Here is a 27,308-nt window from a genome sequence, read left to right as displayed (position 1 = left end):
GGCTTAGTTGCTTCAGGGGTATGGAATCGTCCTGGACCAGGGATCGGACTGGTATCCCTTGCGTTGCAAGGCAGATTCTTTTTTTTTTTTTTTCTTCTAATTTTATTTTATTTTTAAACTTTACATAATTGTATTAGTTTTGCCAAATATCAAAATGAATCCGCCACAGGTATACATGTGTTCCCCATCCTGAACCCTCCTCCCTCCTCCTTCCCCATACCATCCCTCTGGGTCGTCCCAGCGCACTAGCCCCAAGCATCCAGTATCATGCATCGAACCTGGACTGGCAACTCGTTTCTTACATGATATTTTACATGTTTCAATGCCATTCTCCCAAATCTTCCCACCCTCTCCCTCTCCCACAGAGTCCATAAGACTGTTCTATACATCAGTGTCTCTTTTGCTGTCTCGTACACCGGGTTATTGTTACCATCTTTCTAAATTCCATATATATGCGTTAGTATACTGTATTTATGTTTTTCCTTCTGGCTTACTTCACTCTGTATAATAGGCTCCAGTTTCATCCACCTCATTAGAACTGATTCAAATGTATTCTTTTTAATGGCTGAGTAATACTCCATTGTGTATATGTACCACTGCTTTCTTATCCATTCATCTGCTGATGGACATCTAGGTTGCTTCCATGTCCTGGCTATTATAAACAGTGCTGCGATGAACATTGGGGTACACGTGTCTCTTTCCCTTCTGGTTTCCTCAGTGTGTATGCCCAGCAGTGGGATTGCTGGATCATAAGGCAGTTCTATTTCCAGTTTTTAAAGGAATCTCCACACTGTTCTCCATAGTGGCTGTACTAGTTTGCATTCCCACCAACAGTGTAAGAGGGTTCCCTTTTCTCCACACCCTCTCCAGCATTTATTATTTGTAGACTTTTGGATCGCAGCCATTCTGACTGGTGTGAAATGGTACCTCATAGTGGTTTTGATTTGCATTTCTCTGATAATGAGTGATGTTGAGCATCTTTTCATGTGTTTGTTAGCCATCTGTATGTCTTCTTTGGAGAAATGTCTATTTAGTTCTTTGGCCCATTTTTTGATTGGGTCGTTCATGTTCATGGATTGGAAGAATCAATATAGTGAAAATGAGTATACTACCCAAAGCAATTTATAGATTCAATGCAATCCCTATCAAGCTACCAACAGTATTCTTCACAGAGCTAGAACAAATAATTTCACAATTTGTATGGAAATACAAAAAACCTCGAATAGCCAAAGCGATCTTGAGAAAGAAGAATGGAACTGGAGGAATCAACCTACCTGACTTCAGGCTCTACTACAAAGCCACAGTTATCAAGACAGTATGGTACTGGCACAAAGACAGAAATATTGATCAATGGAATAAAATAGAAAGCCCAGAGATAAATCCATGCACATATGGACACCTTATCTTTGACAAAGGAGGCAAGAATATACAATGGATTAAAGACAATCTCTTTAATAAGTGGTGCTGGGAAATCTGGTCAACCACTTGTAAAAGAATGAAACTAGACCACCTTCTAACACCATACACAAAAATAAACTCAAAATGGATTAAAGATCTAAACGTAAGACCAGAAACTATAAAACTCCTAGAGGAGAACATAGGCAAAACACTCTCCGACATATATCACAGCAGGATCCTCTATGACCCACCTCCCAGAATATTGGAAATAAAAGCAAAAATAAACAAATGGGACCTAATTAACCTTAAAAGCTTCTGCACATCAAAGGAAACTATTAGCAAGGTGAAAAGACAGCCTTCAGAATGGGATAAAATAATAGCAAATGAAGCAACCGACAAACAACTAATCTCAAAAATATACAAGCAAGGCAGATTCTTAACCACTGGACTGTGAGGGAAGTCCTGCTATGTTCTATTTAGGATAAAGTAAACTCTGCAGGTTAAAGCCCACAGCTGCAGGGGACCCGGAAAGCCCAGATGGCCTGTGCTTATGTACCTAGTCGGGCTCATAGCTACATTTACTGCGGTTTGTTTCACAAACACTTTCAATGAGTTTTAACAGGTAATATCTCTCAAGACAGTTTGGTGGGCAAATAAAATCATAGAAACAGATTCCTCTCCTGCAGCATTTCTCAGAGCCTTTTAATATGCTCCTGAGTGTGGTGAATTTCCAGGAGGGAGTTAGTATATTTTCCAAACTTCTGTGACCACAAAACCCTCTCTTCTCTCTATCTGATAAGAAGAAATGCTTTGAGAAAAGCAGACTTTCTGGCTGATCTCAGTCTCCATCCTGTTACTATGATCATTTGAATCACCATAAATATTTAATTCATGACTCTTATCTCAATTGCTAATACAGTTAGTAACTCCACATTAATATCACATCTATGAGCATAATTATTAACTGTTAATTCCAGAATAGTTAATGGTAGATGAACCTTAGTCTGCATTAACTACACTTCAGTCTTTAGGAGAAGTGAAGTTGGTAGACATGCGGGATGAGGACCCAGATGGAGTTCAGACAACCTGGACCTAGTTCTGGCTTTATTGCAGGTGTGTGACTTGGGCCAAATAACAGAGCTCCTGGGTCTCAGCTTCTTTTCTTAACTGAGCTGTTTTGATTCAGTTGGGATGTTTAAGCTAATAAGGTGCCTCAGATGTGTGGCAAGGAAGGAAGTTAGGAGGCTTGTGGTTCCATCCCCACCCCCAGGAGCTCTGCTGTCTTTATCTGGTTGATGCCAGCTGACAGGCACTGCTCACTCACCATCTGCCAGGCACTGTCCTAATGCTCCCTGTCACAATGCTCACAAACCCCAGTGGCAAACACTCAGAATAAATCAGAGTAATGAGCTAGAGACTGACTGGGGTACTTTATTCTAGGGAGTCTCTAGCTTTACTGTTCTCTGTTAGCAATACCCAATATACACAGACACACCAGATGAGTGCACATGTGTGTGCAGTTGCATGCATGTGTGTGTGTTTGTGAAGGACAGTAGTTATAAGAGCTTTAATGACTGTCAGAGACCAGGCAGGCAAGCGGAAGGCATGGAGTGAAAGGAGAGGTGCTCTTCTCCTAAGACGCTGTCAGGTCAGCAGCTGGAGGTGACCTCAGTCAGAGTATTTCCATCTATAATGAGAACCAGGTTCCCACAGGTTGAGAGTGAGTCAATAGCCCAGAGGTAGAACATCAACTGGATCTGCTTGGTCGTTTTAGAGTCAGACTGGAAAAGCGGCAAGAACATGTTCTTCTCCAAACGCTGGATGGAGTCTCTGAGAGATCAGATGCTGCTTCAGTGTCTTCATGCTCTCGTCTGGTCCTTCCACATGGGGATGGACAGTAGCCGAGCCCATCTCTTAGGGGAGGGGAAACTGAGCACTTGGACTGAAGCCGTGCAACCCACAGTATTTTTGAGTCTTGGAACCCATCACAGGTGACATATCAAATACATCTAGAGACAGGAGCCCCAAAATCCAGACCTGCACTCAGAGCATAAAGGATGTTTCCAAAACTACTAAATCTAAAGATAATATGTGAAACAGCTTCAAACAGAGACTTGCCCAAATTTCCTTTTCTTTTTTTTTTTTTTCCATGGTTTGGATCATTTTATTTATTTATTTCCTTTTTTTAAAAATTTTATTTTATTTTTAAACTTTACATAATTGTATTAGTTTTGCCAAATATCAAAATGAATCCGCCACAGGTATACATGTGTTCCCCCTCCTGAGCCCTCCTCCCTCCTCCCTCCCCATACCATCCCTCTGGGTCGTCCCAGTGCACTAGCCCCAAGCATCCAGTATCGTGCATCGAACCTGGACTGGCATCTCGTTTCATACATGATATTTTACATGTTTCAATGCCATTCTCCCAAATCTTCCCACCCTCTCCCTCTCCCACAGAGTCCATAAGACTGTTCTATACATCAGTGTCTCTTTTGCTGTCTCATACACAGGGTTATTGTTACCATCTTTCTAAATTCCATATATATGCATTAGTATACTGTATTGGTTCCTTTTCAAAAACCTAGTGAGGTTCTGGCCAAGCAAGATGCTAATTAAGGTTGGACATAGGGCAATCTGGAAAAAACTTCTGAGTCCCTTGGACAGCAAGGAGATCAAACCAGTCAACCCTAAAGGAAATCAACCTTGAATATTCACTGGAAGGATTGATGCTGAGGCTGAAGTTCTGATACTCTGGCCACCTGATGCAAAGAGCCAACTCACTGGAAAAGACCCTGATGCTGGGAAAGATTGAGGACAGGAGGAGAAGGGGGCAACAGAATATGAGATGGTTGGATAGCATCATTTACTCAATGGACATGAGTTTGAGCAAACTCCGAAGGATAGTGAAGGACAGGGAAGCCTGGCATGCTGCAGTCCATGCTGGGTTGCAAAGAGTCAGACATGACTTAGCAACTGAACAAAAACAATCCATCTTTCTTGAGTTCCAGGACTTGAGGGGAAATTCTGAGCCAAAATCCCTAAAATGTGCCATAAATCAAAGCAAAGGACGTCGATCTCAGTGTAACAGGCAAATATAGGGTTACAAATCTGAACCCCATGCCAAATATGAGTGGGAAAAACTAGTACAAACTAATCAAGGAGGCAAATCCTGGCCCTTCCACTAATTTCCCACAGGACATTCAGCATGTGGGATGCTGAGCTTTTCCATGAGGCATTGCCTAATTGTAAAGAGTTGGTACAAGATAAAATATGGTAGATGAATAGAGTGGGTTCCTACATTTGTCATCTTGTTGCAAAGATAGGCATTGTCATCCTATCAAAGTACTCCTTTCCACCAAGTCTAGTTGGTGCTTTCTCAATGCTGCGCTCCAAGGAAGCACACCTGAGCTGACCTGGGCACCCCAGAGTCAGCAGCACCCCAAATTCCTTCCAGTGCAAGCAAGCTTCTTCATTCTATGACAAACAGATTTCCTTGAATTTTCCTCTCACTATATTAACAGCACATTCATATGATTCCTTCAGCCTTATTATTGATGCCTCAGATGTCCTCACTAGAAACCATTTATCTTAACATATTTGCACCTGAAGGTCACCTTAACTCAAAGTCCTTAATGTCCAGGGAAATCTTTCTGATGAAGAATATGGTGTGAAGACAGAGTCCACAGGTGCTGACAGGCATCTGAATGACTAAAACTTGGCTGCTTTTACAACCAAACACATTTTTAATTGGACTTCCTTGGAGACTGCCTTTTTCGTGGTGTCTTGAGGAATGTTCTTGCCTAGCATCCTTGTATGAAGAGCTCTTCACAACTTTGAGTGCTAATTATCCTCTAGAGAAAAGGGGAGAGACCCTGGCCAGCAGCTGGTTCTATAATCTAGGTCAACTCTCTCGAGTTGGTCTTCTGTTGTTTCAATTTTCCCAAACTCATTATCAGAAGGAATCTATAAATGGTTGATTAACTGGGTCCTGACTGAACAGAATACTCGATTTCCAGTAAATTTCCAGGCCTCCTCTCCCAGAGCAAGAGGTAAAAGACAGTCAAACAAGTCAACATGAAGGAACTCATGAACAACAAAAGATGCTGGGGAAAAAGCATGTTTGACCTTGCAGTATGTGCTGTAGTATCAATGTCATTTTTCGTTTGTTTGTTCCAGTAACTTAAAACACCAGTCATGTTTTTGCCCACACTGTGGGTCAGGAGTTCAGGCCAGGCTTAGCAGAGATGGTTCAACTCTGTTGCACATGGTGTCAGCTGGGCAGCTTGTCGGGCTGGAGCATCCAAGATGGCCTCACGCACATGTCTGGACCCTTGGTGCTGGCTATTAGCTGTGAGCCTCGCTTCAGCTCTGCCAGGCATCTCCTTCTCACCAGATGGTCTTTCATCAGTCAGGAATCCAGACCAAGCTTTTCACATGGCAGCTGGCTTATAAGAATACACATTATTTCTAGTTTGCATTTATACTCTCCAGGAAACATCAGTCTGAGGAGGACCACCGAGAAGTTCTAGGCTCTAACAACATCGTTAAGTAAAGAGAGTCTTTGGTTCTTACTCCTACTCTTGGGATCTGATGACTTTCAGTTCTCAAGCTTCTTCCACCTCCGAGATTCAGACTCACTAGGATGCTAAGACTGGAAAAGCATTGGATAACATTCATTAATTTGGTTTCTTTGGTATGTTTTAAGAGTAGAAGCCTCTGTGTGTGTCACTGTGAGATTTCTCCAACCTTCTCCTCAATACATAGGATTATGGAGTGTCAACCATAAGTCTGAGGGTGAAGCTCAGCCTTCAAGGCCACCGGCCATGTACTGTCTCTGCATTTATCTCATTACCCACCTGGCTGCAGACTTCAACAGCTGTTCAATTCCCCTAAAGGATCCACTGACACCAAAGCATTAGTGAGCAATGTGGATTCACTGACAATTATGGAATGGAGAAAATTTACATAGCACGACCCGGAGCAAAATTAAGAAAAAATATATGTCCCCTGGTAGATGTTTGTCTTTCACCAATTCCCTTTTCTACAGGATCCCTGGAAATTCTCATCCTTTTTGCATTTCCTCCCACAGTATCCAGGTTGCCTGGATCCTCTCTTTTCCCTGCCAAACATTACCAGGTCCTTCAAATCCATCTTGCCTCTGTCATCCAGCTCTTTTGCTCCTAAATCCTTTACTTTTCTCAGCAAACCATCCCCCTTCCCCCTTTTTTTTCTGTTTTGAGAACTCATGTTATGAAAACCACAGGTAGAAAAGTGAAGAACAATTTGACCCAGTTCTGCCCTCCTGTCCCACCCTCAGTACCAACATCATCCTCACGACCAACACAATGTGATGTGATACTAGAAGCTAGCACAGTGGGCCAGGTCTGCTAATTCATTTATGTGTACAACAAACATTTTTGAGAACCCTACTGTGTGTCAGACACTGTGCTGGTCACACATACGAGAGTGAATAGCATATGCCTACACTATGACCAACCTAGATAGCATATTCAAAAGCAGAGACATTACTTTGCCAACAAAGGTCTGTCTAGTCAAGACTATGGTTTTTCCTGTGGTCATGTATGGATGTGAGAGTTGGACTGCTAAGAAGGCTGAGCGCCGAAGAATTGATGCTTTTGAGCTGTGGTGTTGGAGAAGACTCTTGAGAGTCCCTTGGACTGCAAGGAGATCCAACCAGTCCATTCTGAAGGAGATCAGCCCTGGGATTTCTTTGGAGGGAATGATGCTAAAGCTGAAACTCCAGTACTTTGGCCACCTCATGCGAAGAGTTGACTCACTGGAAAAGACTCTGATGCTGGGAGGGATTGGGGGCAGGAGGAGAAGGGGACGACAGAGGATGAGATGGCTGGATGGCATCACTGACTCGAAGGACGTGAGTCTGAGTGAACTCCAGGAGTTGGTGATGGACAGGGAGGCCTGGCGTGTTGCAATTCATGGGGTCGCAAAGAGTCGGATACGACTGAGTGACTGAACTGAACGCACATCTCACATTCTGGTGCAGGGAAACAGTGTAAAAGCACACACATCAGCTGAAGAATGCACAGACGGACGTAAGGGACATGCAAGAGATGGAGTGCTGTGAGAGGAAACCTGAGACACTTTCCTAACCGAGGTGGTTAAGAAGGGTCTCAGGAGGATGCAGCATTTGGGCTGAGATCAGAAGGGTGAAAGGGAATATTCCTTCTTTTGCCAAATCCTGTTATCTTCTTGTTCTCAATGGGTAAAACCTAAGGAATGCTCAAAAAAGACATCAACAGGAAAAACTTTAAGCTGGTGAAGAACACGGCATATTCTAGAGAGAGTGGATTAGAAGGAGCATGAGGAAGATGGCTCAGAGAGAGGCTGGAGAGGCAGGCTGAGCCCTTGTGGGCCAGGTGTACCTTCCAGGTTTCAGTTGGGGATATAGAACCCCTGCAAGTAGCACAAAAATAAGAGATTTATTATAGGAGTTAGACTTTCCACACATGTAGGAGGTGCGGGGAAGTGGGTATCTAGAGGGAGGGAGTTGAAGGATCATAGATACATTGCTGAAGCACAGACAAGGTGGGGGTGTCAGAGCTTGCAGGAAACCCACAACCACAAGCACGTTGGCCTCCCGAAATGGTGTGGGTGCTCAGGAGTGGTCTTTGGGAGCTGTTGTCTCCAGGGGGCAGTTGCATGGGTATAACTGCTATCACGGAGGCACAGCCAGTGCCTGGGTGGTGGTCAGCAGCTGAGATGATGAGCTGGCCGCCAAGGAGCGTGTGGGTGGGTGGGAGCCGCTGGCTTTCTCTGTGCCTGTTCGTTGCCATATGTGACCGTGACATCCTTCTGAGAGTAGGATGACTTTCTCTCTTGGCCAACTCTAAACCAGAACCTCAGAACAAAGAGAATTCTGGGAAACTCAGCTCCCAATACCCCAGATGAGGGTTTGGATTTTCTTCTCAATGGAAATGAAAGCCTTCTTGCCTTCATGACTCCAGGGCCTATCATGGCAAACATCAGTCCTCGTCGGTTTACCTTTGCTTCTTTACTACCATATTATTATATTTATATTCCTTCTTTATATTTCTATATTTTTTCCTAACATAATCCCTAAGCCCCAAATCCCTCAAGTCTCTCTTTTTTCTGGCAGACAGTTGGTATATCACACATACTCCTCTTGGGCATTGAAATAGATACAAATGCATGTCCCACCTCTTCAGAGTCTCAGAGGTTGCGGGCTTGGAGAGGGGGATATGTTTTGTAGGCTTGAGTCAGGACACCCAAGTACTACTTAGTAGATGGTAGTCAGGGGCAAGTTACCTGCCTGAGAAATCAATTATCCATGTATAACCTAGATGGAATATTAAAAAGCAGAGACATCACTTAGCTGACAAAGAGCCGGATAGTTTTTCCAGAAGTTATGTACAGATGTGAGCGTTGAACCATAAAGAAGCTGAGTGCTGAAGAATTGATGCTTTCAAATTGTGGTGCTGGAGAAGACTCTTGAGAGTCCCTCGGACAGCAAGGAGATCAAACCAAACAATCCTAAAGAAAATCAATCCTGAATATTCATTGGAGAGACTAATGCTGAAGCTCTAATATGTAGGCAACCTGAGACAAAGATCTGACTCATTGGAGAAGACCATGATGCTGGGAAAGACTGAAGGCAAAGGAAGAAGCGGGTAGTAGAGGATGAGGTAGTTAGATGGCATCACTGATTCAATGGACATGATTTTGAGCAAATTCAGGGAGAGAGTGGAGGACAGAAGAGCCTGGCATGCTGCAGATCATGGGGTCACAAAGAGTTAGACATGACTCAGCAACTGAACAACAGCAACAAAATGGGATAGACATCTCTGCCTCATAGAATCTAGGGAGTTAAATTAGAAAATGCGTTTTAAGCAGACAGCATGTATGCAAACTGTATTATTTCCAGCAAGCACTCCGTCTAAGTTAATTCACCTTTTCTTTTGCTCTGCTGTGCTTTCTGGACTAACACTGACACCATGTTGGAGTCAGTTATCGCCCCACTACACCACTTGCTCCTGCTTCTTTTTACTGCCCACCCCCAGTATCAGCCATTATGATGCTCCTAAGCAGGGTGAGCCAGCTCCTTCATGTTTCAGCCAGGTACAGGGCTGCAACCCTGCAATTACCTTCCTCAGCTTTAGACAGGCATCATCGTAACGGCACTTAACTCCTTATAAAGATCGAACGGGAAATGTATGGAAAGGGCTTGGAACACAGCCTGGCCCATGGGAAGGACTCAAAGAAGGGTAGTTAGCTTATTATCACAGCCATTATACCACGCGCATCCTGCTTGCAAAGGTGACCTGTCAAGTCCCCGTGTGGTGGGTAGGATGACCTAGCAGAACGCCGACTCTCAAGTGCCTCTCTCCCCACACAGTCAGGTCATGAGATAAGGCCAAACACCACAGTCACTTTCTTTAGAAGAGCTTTATGCCCACGAGGGTACTGTTGAGAGGTCATGAAATGGACTTGCTTTGTCTCCCTCTCACTTGAAACCCTCGATCCAATGGGCCTAGGGCAGATGGGCAATTTCAAGCTCTATTAATGACTTTTCCCAGAAGCCGACTGTGTCTGTAAAGGGCTCGGAAATGTTTGCTGAAGGGACATACAAATGATTATCCCTTTCTAAGGTTCTGTGACATATTTATAATTATTTTTCGAAATGTATATGTCTTGTTTCTGTAATAACAATAATAATGCCCTACATTTATTGAGCATTCACTATATGGCCGACACTATGTTGAGGGTGTTACTTTCATTAAGTATTGTATCTTCATATTGACCAATGAAGTAGATGCTATTACATTAGATTTATAGAGGATGAGACAGATATGTGTATATACATTGTCCTAAGACTAGGTACTTGACAGTGTGCAGTAACCCAGAAGCCTTCCTACTACATATATACAACTTACAAGTGGAAATGATGGGAAAGATATAATAGATTAAAAAGCAAGATATATGCATGTAGCTTATTTTGTATTTAAGCCAAGAAAATTACCAAGTGCCAAAAACAAAGAAAGAATTGAAAGCCAGAGTGATAAGCACAACATCTCATACTGTGCGTAGGGAATAATGTTAGACCTTAGAAAACTGTGCACCTGTTTATGGGCATGGGTTTCAGTCTCATACAGCACAGGAGATAAGGCCTGGAGTCTGTGACAGGTGGAAAGTTGGAACTGTGACTTCATAAACCTGGAACCATAAAAAACTAATTCTTAGTGAAAATAGAATTAGAAAAACTTGAACCACCAACCCTGGGAATTTACAAAGATGCATTTCTCCACCCAGAGCTCTTTTGAAGGTTAAAAAAAAACCAAAAACGTAGTGAAAAACAAAACCCCTAAACTTTCATTACAGATGGGTTTGGAAACTGAACGCTGTGATACAGAGTTCAGAAATCTGAATGAAAAATATGAATATAAAAGATGATTCCTGGTTCTGGTAAACCTGAACCCCCTTCATAGAGGCGAAAACAAAGGCTTAGAAACACTGATTCATTCCCAAAATACATGAACTTCCTATCACGCGGAAAATTAATCTTTGGTAAAGATGAATTAACAATCGTTGTCTAGTTGCTGTCGTGTCCAATTCTTTGTGACACCACAGTCTGTAGTCTCCCAAGTTCTTCTGTCCATGGGATTTCCCAGGCAAGAATATTGGAGTGGGTTGTCATTTCCTACTCCAGGGGATCTTCCCAACCCAGGGATCGAACCCACATCTGCTGCACTGCAGGCAGATTCTTTACCACTGAGCCTCCTGGGAGGCCTGACTTAACAATAAACATGTATAAAATACATGGGGAAGTGACTCACCACAAAGCAGTTTTAACAATCACAATCATCAAGGGGAGCAACTCTCAAGAGTTTGAGAGAAAAGAACAGTCCACAGAAACGGCAAAATCAGAATTTTTAAAAGCATCCAACAGATAAGCAGACTAGTAATTACAAAAAAAAAAAAAGATAATATTATTAGAAAAGGCCAAATTGCTTGGAAAGATAAAAGCATTAATGATAAAGATCAAGACATTAAAAACTGGGTTCCCCAAAATTCAAAATCCAATGAACAAATGAAGTATCAGTTTAGATACAGCTGAAGAGATGATTCTGAAGAATGCATCACAGGGAATCCAGAGACAAAGCCTCTGAAGGAAGCGTGAGACCCACTGCACAGAATGAGAGAATCTATCATTTAAGTAGAATAGAGAGAGAATGAGGGAAAGGCAATGTTTAAAAATATAACTGTGAATTTTCCAGAGTGGATAAGATATAAATTCTTGGAACATTAAGTTCTGAGAAAAAAGGAATAGCTAACCTACTCAAGGCACATAACCAATAAGCAGTGGAGTCGGATGCAAACTGATTCAATCTGCATCAGCTCTTCGTTTTAACTATTAATAGCACCCATGCCGCCAGCAAGTCTTTGGTATTCTCCTTGAAGGCTCAAAGCATGACTAATTCATGCGACCCTCAGTGTTGTAACAAACCTCAAACTCTATCTGGGATAACACAATGACAATCACGAAGTTGTCAACCCGGCATTTCCTAAAGTGTGTTTCGAAAGCATTTGTCTTGGGGCTTCCCTGGTGGTGCCGTGGTCCAGACTCTGAGCTCCTACTGCAGAGGGTGCATGTTCCATCCCTGGTCGGGGAACTAAGATCTCAAACGCTGTGAGGTGTGGCCAACAAACAAACAACAACAACAAAAACCCATTTGTCCCATAAGATGTTCTTTTGGGAACGGTGTAGGGTAGGAGTGAGGAGGGTGTTCTGGTGAAATAAGTTTGGAAAACATTATATATACAATATCATTTTGTAGAGGCATGGCAAATATCAGTGTATTAAACTTTCTAAGTCTGACATAGAGACTTCTGCTTGATTCTAGAGCAAATTTCTCCCCAAATACCAAGAACTTTTGACCTTCAGAAGTCTCTTTGCTACAATTCTGTATAATACTGGAAACAAGTAATTATTCAACTTTGTTTGAATTTTTCCATTGTTAAGAATCAAGGCAGTCTTCTCACTTTTATTTTTTAAGATTTTTTTTTAATGTGGACCATTTTTAGTCTTTATTGAATTTTCTACAATATTGCTTCTGTTTTTCATGTTTGGGTTTTTTGGCCAGAGGCATATGGGATCTTAGTTCCCTGACCAGGGATAGAACCTGCACCCCTGCATTGGAAGGTGAAGTCTTAACCAGCGGACAGCCAAGGAAGTCTCAGTCCTCCCTACTTTTAGACAGATTTTACTGACAGAAGATTATTGAAAGGAAATGTTACATCTTCTACCCAGTGGCATGAAACTATACCCCATAAGACTAAAAAGAAAATGCCTCGACCTTGTTAATTTATGCTACAGTAATAAATGACATCTAGATTTCAATGGTTCACAACAGCAAGTGTTGTTTTCTTGCTCATGTACCTGTCAGCTCCAGGTGGGCTCACAGCTCCAGGTGGGCTCAGTCTCTGCTCATTAACCTGCGTTGTTTCAGGGCACAGGCTGAAGGAGCATTCTCCATGTTGGTTGGGGCCAATGAGAAATTTTAATGCAGATTCTTAAAGCTTAATCATGGCAATCATCACTTTCATGTTTAATTGGTCAAAGTAAGTCATATGGCCCAGTCAATTATTAAAGAAGCTGAGAGATGTGATACTTACATGGATAGGGTAGCCAATATTTGAAAACTATAATACAATCAACTATACGGTCAAACCTGACCTTCTAGAAAATTTGAGGATAAAGCTGAAACTCCAGTACTTTGGCCACCTCATGCAAAGAGTTGACTCATTGGAAAAGACTCTGATGCTGGGAGGGATTGGGGGCAGGAGGAGAAGGGGACGACAGAGGATGAGATGGCTGGATGGCATCACTGACTCGACGGACGTGAGTCTGAGTGAATTCTGGGAGTTGGTGATAGACAGGGAGGCCTGGAGTGTTGCGATTCATGGGGTCGCAAAGAGTCGGACACGACTGAACGACTGAACTGAACTGAACTGAACTGACTAGGTTCCGGTATCAATTCCAATGTTGGGAGTGGGGACTAGGTCCCCACCCCAGCAAGCAATTCTCATGATACCATGATATGACTCAACTCAATTCTGACACTACCTATCTGGTGATAGCACCAGATTCCACAGGTTAAGGGTTCATTTAATTCCAGACTGACACCTCTTAGTCCAACTTCAGTCCCCACTAGCAAATCCTGTTTATTACTTGTGTCTCTGACAAATCTGGCTATAAATCAGATGTACCCATCTAGATCCTCTCATTGTGTTCAATTAATTTGCTAAAGCAACTCAACAGAATTCATAGAAACATTCTACTTACTAGATTACTGGTTTATTACAAAAGGATGTAACTCAACAACAGTCAGATGGAAGAGATGCACAGGGCAAAGTACGGGGAAAGGGCATGGAACTCCCATGCCTTCTCCAGGTGTGACATTCTCCCCACATCTCTGTGTGTTCACCAACCCTGAAGCTCTCTGAACCCAGTCATTTGGGATTTCAGGGAAGCTTTATTACATAGATGTGGTTGATGAAATCATTGGCCATTGGTGATTGATTCAGTCTCCATCTGTCTCCCTTCCCCAAGGTTGGGTGAGGGTGGGTATGAAGGGTGACTGAAAGTTCCAACCCTCTAATCAAGAAGTTCTAACCTTCTAATTAGCCAGCTCCACCTCCCCATCCCCCCACCCCCAACTACTTAGGTTACCTAAGGGCTTTCCACAAGTCACCATAATAACACAACAGAAGATATCTTTACTGTTCTTATCACAGGAAATTCCAATGGTTTTAGTAGCTCTGTGCCAGGAGATGATGACCAAACACATATTTCTTATTAAAAGTCAAATATCACAGTGAGGGTCATCTCTGTTGTAGCATAGATGTGTAGATTGTTGATTGGTGAATAGTATTCCACTGTGCAGTATACAGACCATCTGTTCCTGGTCTTCCCCAGCTTCTTCAATTTCCCATTCTTTTTCTGTTCTTTTATGACATGGTTTTGAACATCTTGGGCTCTCCTGAATATATTTCAGTTAATATTAATAATGATGATGATAATGACCGGTGAATATAAACCTGAACCTCGGCTCCACTCTTTACCAGCATTATCTCTTTTAATCCTCACAAGCCTTGGGGACAGGTATTACTGATACTCATTTACAAAAATACAGATGGGGAAATCGAAGCTTGGAAAGTTTGACTCACTTAACCAAATTTACATAGCTGGTATGTGGCAGGGACTGTCTGACTCTGAAGCTCTGCTCTTAACCTCTGATGTACATGTTGCCTCCCTGTTATCTCTACTCTCTAGATATGTATGAGAAGCTGAGGAAGTGCTGACACCTCTCTAGTCTCAAGAACATATGCTGTGGGGCACAAATGTCCAAAGGTGACATAGAAATTCTATGATTCAACATTTGAAGCAAGAATAAGAATATGTTGGCACATCTCTCAGAAGCACCATGTCCTCCACGCACCTGGAGGTCCATTTGCACATTTAATGTACATTACAAACCATCTGTGCATACTGGGTGCAATAATCAACAAAGTCATTTATGGACAAGCTCTGGATCACAGATGGAAAAAATATTTTACTTTCTATGTTAACTCTGACTTTTTTTTATTTTTTAATAAATGACCCTTGAGGGTTATGTTCAGAAGGACCCTGAGGGGTTCTCAGCAAAGCGAGGCATAATCAATAAGCAGTGTCTGCTAAAAGAAAATAAGGAAGCTGTGCTAGGCTTTGCAAGCATTTGTCATTTTTATACTAGAGAACACCACCTGTGAGATTCAGGGAATAAAGCCTCTCAGAAAAATACTGAACTGACACTTAATTTCATAAAAAGAAAGGAGAAGGAATCCCCTGGTGGTCCAGTGGTTAAGACTTCCTTCCAATGCAGGGGGTGTGGTTTTGATCCCTGGTTAGGGGGACTAAGATCCCACACGCCAAAAAATAAAAAGCAAAAACTAAACAAAAAAAATTTTTTTTTAATTTTTTTAAAGGAGAAAACTGGTAGCACTTACCATTGAACATACATTTTATTTCACTTACTCCACACAACACAATGCAAATGCCTATTAATGTCCCTATTTTATAGGCAAGAAGATGAAGGCTCAGAGATGCCAGCTAACTCCTCCTGAGATCCATAGCTAGTAAATGGCAGAAACAGGATCCAGCTTTAGATCTGATGGATTCTTGACGCTGAACCACAGCATGGCGTCTCTAAAATGCCCTGAGCTACATAAATGGTCCTGCTAGCTAAACAAGCTGTCTTGCCATGATATGGCCCAATTCCAGGACATCCAGCACTTTCTGCTCCTTCCTCCTTCTCACTGGCAGCAGACTCACCCCTCTCAGAACACAAATGGCTACAAGGCAAGACGCTCTGTGTTGGGCCATTTTGTGCCTCCTAAAGGTGGCAGCTTTGCATCACGACTTTACATAAATGCTTTTGGCACCGACAGCAGGAGGCAGGCAGGAGTGTGGCTCTGCCATGCGACAAATATAGAGCTGCTGTCCTTAAAACTCTCACAAGAGACTAACCCTCAAGGGAGACGCCATGCAATAAATAATTTTTGCCATAACACATTCCTTGCCTTTGCATAAATTTAACACCCCGCTCTCTGTGCAATATGTGATCTTCCTGCTAACTCCCCATAGACAGAAATAGCTCTGGTAAGATGTGAAAGAAGACAAGCGGCAGAAAGGAAGAGGGAGACACGACACATAGAGGAACTTGACTTTAGTGCCGGCTTCTCTACGAGGGATATCATTCTTTGCATCCTTCATGGAGAACCGTGTGCAGAGGACAATCACAACTGGCCTATGGGGCCTTCCAAAGCACAAAAGGAACTGCATTTCTGGGACGCTGAGATGCTGGTTCCCTGTTTCTTCTGGCAAGTAGCATCGGGCTGCTAGTCTCTGCCTGCTTTTCTCCAACAGTGGCCATGGACTACTTCCCTCATGTGCCTGGCTTGTGTCAATGGGTCTATTCCTGACTCCAGTCAAATGCTTAAACTTGTTTTAGGTGGGGCTCTGTCATATGCAACTGGAAGACATGGACCAATATACCAAGGTTCCTTTCTGATGAGCTGTTGACTTGAATTTTGCTATATCAAGAACCCAGAGGAAGGAGATAAGGTTATCCGAAGATGTATCAAGACATAAACAGCTGAATTTGAGCAGATGATAAACAAGACAGAATTCAGTCCTATCTCACCGTTCTCATGTCTCCAGACAGAGGCACCAATATATGAGAATTTCAGTCAAATGTTGCACCTGCCTGGTATGGTCCACACTTCTCTATGGTGACCAAACGGGGTTTAAACATTTTGTGAAGCTTATTACTGATGAGTTAGAGAGCATATTGGAGAAGGCAATGGCAACCCACTGCAGTACTCTTGCCTGGAAAATCCCAGGGATGGGGGAGCCTGGTAGGCTGCAGTCCATGGGGTCGTAAAGAGTCGGACACGACTGAGAGACTTCACTTTCATTTTTCACTTTCATGCATTGGAGAAGGAAATGGCAACCCACTCTAGTGTTCTTGCCTGGAGAATCCCAGGGACGGTGGAGCCTGGTGGGCTGCTGGCTATGGGGTCGCACAGAGTCGGACACGACTGAAGCGACTTAGCAGCAGCAGCAGAGAGCATATTGCCTCTTATCACAATGCTGGTTGGCATCAGAGGTCAAAAGAGTCTCCTGGGGACTTCCCTAGAGGTCCAGAAGTTGGGACCAGCAGTTTGACAATTAGTGGTCTAGTAGTCTGCTTCCCAGTGTAGGGAATGTGGGTTTGATCCCTTGTCAGGGAGTTGGGATTCTACATTCCTTGGGGTCATAAACCAAAGCGCAGAATAGAAGCAATGTTGTAATAAATTCAATAAAGACTTTAAAAATGGTCCACATTAAAAAAAAAAAAGTCTCCTGGCTACTACTTTTATTACCTCAATGACCCAAATCATAAATATTGAGTAGGAACACTAATACTTGAACCCGCCTGCATTCCTATGTCCTGGGTCCCCACACTCCCCATTTAATTCCTGCCTAGGTCTAGGTCTTATGTTCCAGTTATAGTTTTGGCTGCTGGCCTGGTTTATCAGTCTAGGACTTTGTTTCTCCAGAGATTGGAACCGTGTCCTGAACCCCCAGCCAGTCGTGGGGGGCTGCTGTGTGCTGGCCTTGCTGCAAGGTGCTTACAGGGTGCCACAGTCATGAAAGTCAAGTCCCAGACTCAGTTACTAAACTGCCTGCTGGACATTTCCATTGATGGCACCTCTAACTTAACATGCCCAGAATTATTTGCACCAAATCTCTTGTCCCTAATCTCTTCTCCTGCTAATGCTCTCAATATCAGTAGACGGGATAACTGTCTTTCCATTTGCCCAACTCAGATATGCCAAGATCATCCTTGACTCTTTGCTTTCACATACTCCCATATACCATGGAAAAGGAAATAGCAACCCACTCCAGTTTTCTTGCCTGGGAAATCCCATGGACAGAGGAGCCTGGTGGGCTACAGTCCATGGGGTCGCAAAGTCAGACATGACTTAGCGACTAAGCATGCATGCACCTCCATATACAGACAATCACTCTGTCCTACTGAGCATATTCCCAATAATTTTTCAGGACAATCTGTTTGTCTCCAGCCCCACATTTAGCATCTTGGCCTAAGTCACCAGCATCTTTTACCCTGACTGTGGGTCTATTTGTTCCTATCTTTGCCCTGATCCAGTCCACTTTTCACACAGCAGCCAGAATAACTATCTCAAACCACAGTCCCACATATAGTGTCAATCCCACACATGGCGTCCTCTGCTGGCTCTTCTTCGTCTCAGCACCTATTCATCTTCTGGGTCTTAGATGAAATGCAATTTCCTTGGGTCAGTTTTCCCTGACCACTTTCATAGCATCCTATATTTAATCTTCATAATGTCTATCAAATAATGTATCAATTACTGTGTTACTGTTTAGTGAATATCTGCCTTCCCAGGTGAATTAAGTTCTAAAGAAGGTGGGTGCCAATATCTAGTTTTCTTCCTGTCCCCCATATAGTTAATGCTCAATAAATATTTAATGAATAAATTTATCAATGAATATCACAGCTCATTCTAACAGTATTCAAGTGGAGCCTAAACAGTCATTATTCTGGAATACTGCAAAGAGAAATCAGTTTTGAAGGTTGGATTAGATATTTCTTAAAACTCCTTCCAAGTAATCCTTTTTGATTTTTTCTTACAGTCTCATTGTCCCGATGTTAAATACTAGTCATTATTCATAGAAAATACAAGAGGTAAGCTCACCATTTACTAAATTAACCTACCATAGGAGATACCATCAGTTACTATATCGCATCATTAAGTCATTTTATTTCCATTCTATTTTCAGTCCCCTCTTCAGAATATGGGAGAGGGAATAACATTTATCATCATCTAAAAGAAATTAAAGCTACCAACCCAATAAATTAAGAGGATTGTCTTAGGTCTTACCAAAGAATTCACCAAAAATTTCCTGGAAAGAACAAGCTCTCTGAGGGCATTTAAAATTGGATTTGATTTACAAAATTTGATTTGCACATAACTATTCAGGAACACATTGATTGCTTAAAGTGAGGTACACCAGGACATAACTACCTTTAATCTGTTATAACAAAGGCAGCAATTAAAATTGCTTTTGCTAAGCAACTTTTGAAACAGAAGGTTCGATCTCTTTGCTATACTCCCCTACCCAGAAGACTCCCTCTCTCCCCACACGCTTTTCTCCTCCTAACTAAATGAGGCAACCATTCTGGATTCTTTGTAGAATGCAGTTTCTGACAGGATCACCCTCCTATCTTAGAGATACTGAAAAGGCTGGGTTAGGGACTTAATTTCATTTCCATCCCTCTTTGTTAATATAGTCCCTTCTTATTCTCGCTTCTTGGAAGCATTGTTAGGGAGGGATCGATTTGTTGGTTATTAAGAAATGGTCAGTTCCTATGGTATTAGATGTGATATTCCCCAACCACAGTGTCATTTTCATCCCCTGAAAAAGTGTGCCCTTTGTGTTACGTATCTGTTTGTTTGCTTTATTTAGCCCCTGGTGCGAAGTGCCTAATAAGGAATCCTGACGACAGTTCGCTCCATCTCCAGATTGAATTTCTTTATAGATCAGCCTCAGGAATTCATTTCCCAACCGGTTTTAATCAATACAGCTTGACTCAGCTTAAGTTTGGAGAAACTAACAAAAACGCACTGACTGGGTGTCTCAAAGCACCGTCTTCATAAAGGCTCTCTTTGATGGCGACCCATCAAACTGACCCATGGCCTCTGAGTGGAGTCAGGGCCAGAGCTCTACCCAAGTCCCAAAGCTGTCATTGTCCTGTTTTGTTTGATTCTGTGAAGCCGGAGGCCAGAGAGGCTTTTGCAAAAACAGCATGGTATGAGGGAAAGATGAGTAATGGTGTATCAGGTCATCCTCAGAACTTGCTGTTGAGCTTGACTGAGTGGCTGAAACATCCTGAGATTCCATGTCAGCATCACAGAGTAAGGTGACTGGGACTATGTGTATATGAGGTCTCGTTGAGCTCTGAAGCGCTAAGACTCTGTACGGAGACAGAAGGAACTGCTGGATCCCAATCGTCCATCCACTTTCCAAACGCATGCTGAAATGACCACCATTTGGCTAAAGAGATGGAAAACCGTCATTTCTAAATCATGGAAAAAATACTTACCCTCTGCCAGCAGGATTCCAAACCCAGCTCTCACATTTTCTCACTATGGGGCCTTGGCTAAATCATATTATCTCTCTCTCGCTCTGTTTCCATATCTTTAAAATGTAGACATGTAATAATACCCTTTATCCAATTGGGGGATGTTGTGAGGGTCAAATGGGGTCACAGATGCAGAAAGCACTTTGGAAAATAAAGCAGAATGCAGAAAAGGAACTGTTAATCAGGTGGTCATTGCACTGCTGGAGCACAGAGCCTTGAACATTACCGTGGAGCTTCATAAATCCAGCTTCCTCCTGCTTCCTGCCCTCCCAGCTTCCCCACTGCAGTTGTAGTTCACGCTGGGCCAGAAATCGTGGCTTGTTTGCAAGTTATTGGAGTGCAGAGACTCATCAGTGTGGGCAGTGACTCCATCCTTGGGGAGTGCTGCAGGGATTCAGCCAACTAAGCTCAGCCAGCCTGTTCACCCTAGCAGGGCAAGAGTCCTAATACCTACTGGTCAACCAGCCAGTCAGCCATCAACGCGGTGCTTAACACACTGGGAGCACAGAGCTTATGATGCTCCATATACAGGATCAACAGTGAAGATGGGCTGACTCCATGCCTTTTTAGATTAATAGTGGCATTTGTAAACTAGTGAAATTCTAAATGAGGCATGGTCATGCTTTTTTCCCCTAAAATCCTACTGATTTTTTTCTTAAGTAGAATATCTGTAAACTCTAGGACCTAGAAATATAATTAATTTCAGTCAGTACACCTTTTAAATACCTATAATGTCCTGGATTTTTATTCTGAGCCAAGTTTGGTACTGATTACATTACATAAATGATTGAATTTATTCTTAAAAACATTTCTGTGAAGCATGTATTCACTTAGTAACGTTTCTTGAATGAATGAATGCGTGAATACAGTTAAATAATGAATGTGTGTTGAGTGCACTGTGTTAGTTATTAAAGGTTCAGAAATAAGAAAAATAAATGGCATAGCTGTTATCACTGAACTTATGGTCTAAGTATTATGAGCCTCATTTATAAATAAACAAATGGAAACACAGAAGATGAATTAACTTGCTCAAGGTCACACAGCAGCAATGTCAAGAGACTGAAAGCAAGTCTGGCTCTGGTCACGATGGAGTAACTAGTACAAACTTACCTTCCTACTTCAAGGAATGATAACAACTTACAATACATATGTACATAAAGCAATAGTTTTCAGGCACTGGATATCAAGGAGCATTGTACTGTGATCTTTAGTGAAAGAAAATCACACAAAATAAACCTCATGTTTGGTCTGATTCTGTGCTTTAAAACACTTGCCCAACTTCAGCAGAGAGAGGTGGGATCTGCAAGGAGGGGAAGTTGAGACATATGTTTGGGGGGTTCCCACTGCATGTGCACGAGGTGAGACTCCACAAAGTCTAGCAGAGAGCAGCTGCTGGGCACCAGCATCACAGAGATCATGGAGAACCTGTAGGTATGGGAATTTCAATCCAGCCAGAGTGGAGAGACCTCCCACTCCACAGAGTGGAGAGCACCTCAGGGATTCAGTTGAGACCTCATAAAGGCCAAGACTGAGGAGTAATGACCAAATCCTAGACACAGAATCAATCCCTAGGATACAGAAAAAGTGAAAACAAACCAGCCATTAACAATGTAAACAAAAAAAAATCCAAGCCTGGAAAGTTGAGAAAATCTAACAGCAATTTAATAACTCCTCAAGCAGGATTTAACGCTCTTTAAAAAAAGACACAATCCAGACTTCCTACAATGCATTTTTTTAAATGCTCAGTGTATATTTAAAAATTGTTAAATATGTGAAGAAGTAGGGAAATTTGATCTGTAATTTATAGAAAAATAAGTCAGTACCTGATCCAGTCATTGGAAGTAGCAAATAAGGACTATAAAACAGTTATTATGAATACATTCAAGGATATAAAGGAAAAGATAGCTATAATAATTAAAAAGAGAAAAAAATTTGAATTCTAAAAGTGAATATTATAATACATAAATAAAATTTATTTAATGACGATATATTAGAGATGGCAGAGCAAGAATCAATAAACTTGAGATAGATCAGTAGAAGTGATACAATCTTAATAATTCAGGGGGAAACTTGAAAAAAGGAAAAGTGCCTCAATAGCAAGTGCAGTAATACAAACTCTCTAGTATTCATGTGATCGAAGTTCCCAAAGGAGAGTGTAGAGAGAATACATCAAAAAAAATATTTCAAGAAATAATCGTCAAAATGTCTCAAATTTGATGAAAATATCAACCTATAGACCTCTAAAGCCCAGCTAACCTAAAGCAGGATAAATACAAAGAAACACTGGAATGGAAGAGAGCAACAGATTTTGACGATGTTAAAAAGATCATAGATCCCATGACTTAGAGGACATGGATAAATTCCTTTACAAGCATAATTCAATAAAAGTTACATAAGATTTTTACAAATTGAAATTTTTATTCTAAAATGTATATAAAAATGCAAAGACCTAGACAATAAAATAATATTATAAAAGAAAACTTGAAAGTCTTAAACTATCTGATTTCTGATTTACTGTAAAGCTACAGCAGTCAATACAGTATAGTATTGGCCTAAGGATATAAAAATAGATCAATAGTAAAGAATTAGATAATCCAGAAATAAATCTATACATTTGTACATTTGGATCAATTCATTTGTAAAAAATGCATGCCAACAACTTAACAAAGAAAATTTTATGCAGCAAATGGAGGAAAAAATCCAATACTTTCCTCATCAAACACAAAAATTATTTCAAGATGAATCATGGACATGTAATACTATTGACTAAAGTCAATACTATTAATCTTCTTTAAGAAAAAGAAGAATGTATTCAAACTTCAGTATGGCTGAGATTTCTTAGAAAAAATAAAAAAATAAACCCAAAAGAAAAAAAAAAAAAATCAGACTTTATAAAAATTAAAAAGCTCTAGTCATTAAACAAAAACAAGCCTGTTAAGAAAAGAAAAAGGCAAACCGCCAACTGAGAGACATTATTCACAGTACCTATATCTGACAAAAGATGCATGTCCATAATATAAAATAATCCTTGTAAATTAATAATTTTTTAAAAGTTATAAAAACAGACAAAAGACTTGAACAAATAATTCACAAAAGAAGTATATAAATGGGCAATGAGCTTGAGAAAAAGCTTAACATCCTTAGTCATCAAGTAAAAGCAAATTAAAGCCATAATGAAATACCATTACATATCTACTAGAATGGCTAAAATTTAAACAGTAACACCAAATGTTGACTAGGATGGAATGCCACCAGAACCCTCATATACTGCTGGTGGGAATGCAGTGATACAAATGCTTTGGAAAAATGGTTTGGCCATTTCTTAGAAAATTATATATCTCCCCTATGATTTAGCAAATTCATTCATAGATATTTTACCCAAGATAAATGAAAACATATGTCTAGAAAAGACTTATCCAAAATGTTTATGAGAGCTTAATTTAATAACCCCAATCTGCAAACAACCTGCAATAGGAGAAGAGAATACAGTGTATTATATTATATTAATATATTAACAAAATGTGTTTGGTTGGTCAGTCATGTCTGACTTTTTGCAAGCCCATGGACTGTAGCCCACCAGGCTGCTCTGTCCATGGAAGTTTTCAGGCAGGAATACTGCAGCTGGCTGCCATTTCCTACTCCAGGGATCTTCTTTACCCAGGGATCGAATGCTCATTTCTTGTGTCTCCTGCATTGGTAAGTGAATACTTTACCACTGAGCCACATGGGAAGCCCCCAACAAAATACTAATTAGCAATAAAATGTATAAAGTGTTGTTATCCACAGCAGCATGAATGAATTCTAAGAATATTCTAGTGAGTGAAAGTTATCATATACAATGCAAATGTAAAATTCATTTATTCAAGAAAGGCAAAACTAACCTTTGGTGACTGAAATCGGAACACTGGTTGCCTCTAGGGTGGTAAGGATTAAATTTAGAAGGGTTATGGAGAACTTTCTAAGGTGACAGAAGTGCTCCTTAATTTTACTGGTGTTTTTCGGTACATTGAAGAGCACTTGTCAAAACTCATTGAACTGTGCCTTTAAAAATGTTTATTTACTTGTGCATAATGGCATCTGGTCCCATCATTTCATGGGAAATAGATGGGGAAACAGTGGAAACAGTGTCAGACTTTATTTTTCTGGGCTCCAAAATCACTGCAGATGGTGATTGCAGCCATGAAATTAAAAGATGCTTACTCCTTGGAAGGAAAGTTATGATCAACCTAGATAGCATACTAAAAAGCAGAGACATTACTTTGCCAACAAAGGTCCATCTAGTCAAGGCTATGGTTTTTCCAGTAGTCATGCATGGATGTGAGAGTTGGACTGCGAAAAAAGCTGAGCGCCGAAGAATTGATGCTTTTGAACTGTGGTGTTGGAGAAGACTCTTTAGAGTCCCTGGGACTGCAAGGAGATCCAACCAGTCCATCCTAAAGGAGATCAGTCCTGGGTGTTCTCTGGAAGGAATGATGCTAAAGCTGAAACTCCAGTACTTTGGCCACCTCATGTGAAGAGCTGACTCATTGGAAAACACCCTGATGCTGGGAGGGATTGGGGGTAGGAGGAGAAGGGGACGACAGAGGATGAGATGGCTGGATGGATCAATGGACATGAGTTTGGGTGAACTCCGGGAGTTGGTGATGGACATGGAGGCCTGGCGTGCTGTGATTCATGGGGTCGCAAAGAGTCAGACACGACTGAGCGACTGAACCGCACTGAATTTTTATCTAGTTAAGATAATCCTGTCTGTCTGATTCCAGTGCCCACATATTTTCCTGCTATATTATGCTGAATATCAGGCAAAATGTTAACCACTGGAAACTGTACTATCCTGAAATGAGTCAGCACCTTGTAAAGCAAAGAGAATGGATTCCTCTATTAGAAGAGCATGAAGAAGCTGTTTATAAACTGTAAAGGTAACAGAAATATTTATATTTATTTTTAAAGAACTATTATTATAAACTGTAAAAGCAGTGCTTTGTCACAGGGGTTTTGGAAAAAGTGGCTATTTGCATTACCTGTGACTGCATAAACAATTACTAAGACTTCTAAGTGGCTTAAAACAGCACACTTTATTCCCTCTCATTTTTCTGTGGGTCAGGAATTTGGAAGAGACTCAGCTGGGTGATTCTAGCATTGAGACATCCCATGAGGTGGCAGTCAAGTCCTGGAGCGGGTGCAGTTATCTGAAGGCTGTAGGGTCCTCCTTCAAGTTTATTCCTTGGTGGCTGACTGGCCTCAGATCCTCCCTGGCCCCTGGCAAGAGGCCTTAGCTCTTTGCCAAGTGGGCCTCTCCAGACTGCTGACAGTACATAGGATGCGGCAGTTGGTTTCCCGCAAAGCAAGTGATTCTGTGATTGAATGGAAGTCCTTATGCCCTGGTGGTTCAGACAGTAAAGAGTCTGCCTGCAGTGCAAGAGACCTCTGTTGGATCTCTGGGTTAGGAAGATCCCCGACAGAAAAGAATGGCAACCCACTCCAGTATTCTTGACTGGAGAATTCCATGGACAGAGAAGCCTGGAGGGCTACAGTCTATGAGGTTGCAAGAGTCAGATGTGGCTGAGCGACTATCACCTTTCCCCTATGCCCCAGGCACACTGAGGCCAAACACCACCAAAATGTTGGAGTTTGGAGCAGAGAAAGGTTTAGTGCAGGACACTGCAAAGAGACAGGCGGCTCCTGTCGTAAAAACTGAACTCCTTAAAAGCTTTCAGCAAAACGTTATTATGGAAAAGGTGAGAGAGGCGTATGATTAGTTGTTGCAAATTTTGGGTGTCAGATCCTTTGTTCTTGACGTCAGGTCATGGACAAGTCAGGATGTTCCTGTAAATCTCCCCTAAAACCTGTTATTCTCTGTTCTGACAAGAAAGGCAAGGTTCCAAGGCTTGAATTTTGCCCTCTGAGATCCAAGTCCTGGCTAAGAGGAGTGGATCCCTGCATCACCCCATCACCCCAAGTCCAGCACCCAGTCTGGGTCCTCCTGCCAGCGCCCAAGCTCAGCTGAGGAGGCACATGTCAGCTGGCAGCGCCCATATGGCCTGGTCCCCAGACCCTGCCCAGCCATTATCACTTGGGGAGCCAGGCTCCCAGGACCCAGGCTTTTTATTTAAACTGGAAAGAATCGTTTGTTCAAGATCAACAGGAACACATGTTGTAGCAAATAGCAATCAGGTTAATCCCCAGCTCACCATAACTGCTCTTCTTTGAGAATAGCCCCGACCACAGAAACGGACCCAAAGTAATGACGTGCAATGTCTTTGCACCTTTACCCTGACCTCTGGCCACTTCCTAGGGGTAGAGAACTCAGCTAAGCTGGACCAAGTTCTGAAACTTGAACAGAGAGGCTGAAGGCGGTTGAAGCTCTTACCTTAATGGCAGTGTCCGTATGCTCCAGCTGCCAAGGACCACAGCCCATGGAGTCCGCCACTGTCATGAGGTCGCAGAGGTGGGGATGGGGGAGAGGCCCGCTGCTCCTTCAAGGGCTCTGGGGCGCTACGGGTCAGTGCACCAGCCTGTCCCCAGGTCCTCAGCTCACCTGCCGGGCTGGAGGGCGCCAGGGGAGAAGGCTGTGACTGATCGCATCTTATCACACTCTCTACCGCGAGGACCACTGCCAGACTGACTCTTGGTGGAGCCTGGACTGATACAGTCTCGCGCGGAAGGTCTCGCGGTAACAGCTGCACTAACAGGTCTCGAGGTAATGGCTGCTGCTCGCCCTGCCCCTATTCCAGTTCAAGAGAAAGAGCCCAAGACTCAAGTGGAAGCCGCGGTCCCCTCTTTGCCCTGATGTTGCTTTGCAGTATGCTGTCGGTCACACAGACTAGGCCTTGTGCAACCAGGGGAGACTCTGCCTGGTGAGCCCTAGGGGGCAGGCACCAATGAGTGTCCCTTGGAGTGCGGCTACCGCAGTCGCTTTTTCATCCCTGCTCCAGGACTCCTTAGATGCGCAATTTGGAACACTTTACTCTTAAAGCCCCTGTGTCTTAATCTCGGAAATGGAAAGGAATCATTGTATTTACCTCAAGGGGCTAAAGTTGGACTGTATCTTGTACTTACCTCAAGGGTCCTCAGAAGGAAACCTGAAATGGAGTAAGTTTTTGTTACGTTATCTTAAAGCACAAATACATTGGTACTGGTCCTGTG

General features: G+C 42.3%; 1 long non-coding RNA gene across 2 annotated transcripts in view; it reads right to left on the bottom strand.

Moving 5' to 3' along the window:
* Window positions 1-26,795, bottom strand: part of LOC133260309 (uncharacterized) — a 56,145-nt gene extending 29,350 nt beyond the window's left edge. The window contains exons 1-2 of one of the 2 annotated variants that reach the window (XR_009740740.1): window positions 26,533-26,795; window positions 21,273-21,367 (exon numbers count right to left, since the gene is read on the bottom strand). This is a non-coding gene — a long non-coding RNA (uncharacterized LOC133260309). The remainder of the gene's footprint in view (window positions 1-21,272; window positions 21,368-26,532) is intronic. The other variant, XR_009740739.1, reaches the window with a different exon arrangement.
* Window positions 26,796-27,308: the final 513 nt, after the last annotated feature.

Source organism: Bos javanicus, chromosome 14 (genome assembly GCF_032452875.1).
Source record: "Bos javanicus breed banteng chromosome 14, ARS-OSU_banteng_1.0, whole genome shotgun sequence".
In the NCBI taxonomy this organism is placed as follows: Eukaryota; Metazoa; Chordata; class Mammalia; order Artiodactyla; family Bovidae; genus Bos; species Bos javanicus.
The sequence above is the reverse complement of the archived record's forward strand: the minus strand, read 5'-3'. Positions and strand labels throughout refer to the sequence as shown.